The sequence below is a fragment of the Arachis ipaensis genome, chromosome B06 (assembly GCF_000816755.2).
Source record: "Arachis ipaensis cultivar K30076 chromosome B06, Araip1.1, whole genome shotgun sequence".
In the NCBI taxonomy this organism is placed as follows: Eukaryota; Viridiplantae; Streptophyta; class Magnoliopsida; order Fabales; family Fabaceae; genus Arachis; species Arachis ipaensis.
The window spans coordinates 68,381,266-68,382,378 of NC_029790.2; positions in this window are offsets into that span (position 1 = coordinate 68,381,266).

Consider the following 1,113-nt stretch of genomic DNA (forward strand, 5'->3'; position numbering starts at 1 on the left):
GCCGATAGTGCTCGTATTATTGATTTGAGGTAGCAAATATGCATGAAAATAAAGTGTTCCAAGGGTTACTTGAAATTGGGTTGCCTTTGGATTGGTAAGTGAGACCCAAATCCTCAATGAGGTGAGTTTCGACTTGTCCCACGTCTTGTACCCGTCGTCCAAGTTGTTTATGTGAAGCTAAGGGGTGGTATTTGCAAAACACTCCGATGTCTAATAAGTTAGCAAGAGTTTTAGCAGGTTTTAGTGTATTAGAACTTAAAGATACCTGAGGGTGTCTGAGAATTTATAAGTGATGAGCCAATAATCGCCGCTGAAGTAGTTCCACTTATGGTGAATAACCGTCCCTTTATCTTAAAGTTGTTGAGATCTCTCTTCTAGAAGTGGGTGAGAGATTCAGGGAAGTAATTACTTTTGTGGGTAGGCATGAGCTGCCTGTTTTTGTCGAATCCGACCTCTATAAGAGGTCGGGTGAGTGTTAGAGGCCATCCTTGTAGTTAGGCCTTTCAACCTTATTGGGCTTGGCCTATGTTTTTGGGTCAGGGTATGAACAGTGCCCCTACTTGAGTCCGGCCTCTTTGTTGCGAGTCGGATTCAAGTATAGAGTAAGCCGGAAGTATTCAAGTCGGAAAACCGACGTGATTTTGTGATTTCGTTCTAAAACCGACGTGATTTCAAGTTGCCAACCGTCGCGTCCGTTGGCTTTTCACATTAACACGTGGGGGGCAGTTACATTGGTAACGGCACACTCTTTAAATGAGTAGCGTTTTTTACAGTTTTGCCCCTAGTGCCTTATAAATACTCCCCCCCTTTTTTCTCTTTCTTCTTTTTCGTCTTCCTCTATGAACTTTCTTCTCTCTTTCGTGCTTTCTTTGTCTTCCTCCAGCCCTTTCGTTTTCCAGCATTTGGTGCCTCAAGACATTCGCTTCTCCGTTGAAAACTCTTCTCCCTTCATTCTTTTCTGAAGAAAGGTTAGTTTCTTACTGTTATACCTTTTACTGTGTTCCGACTGTTATTGTGATCTCTGTTTGCTGGACTAGGTGTTTGTTAAATACTTTCCCCCCTTTTCCTCTTCTTTTTCGTCTTCCTCTGTGAGCTTTCTTTCTCTCTTTTGCG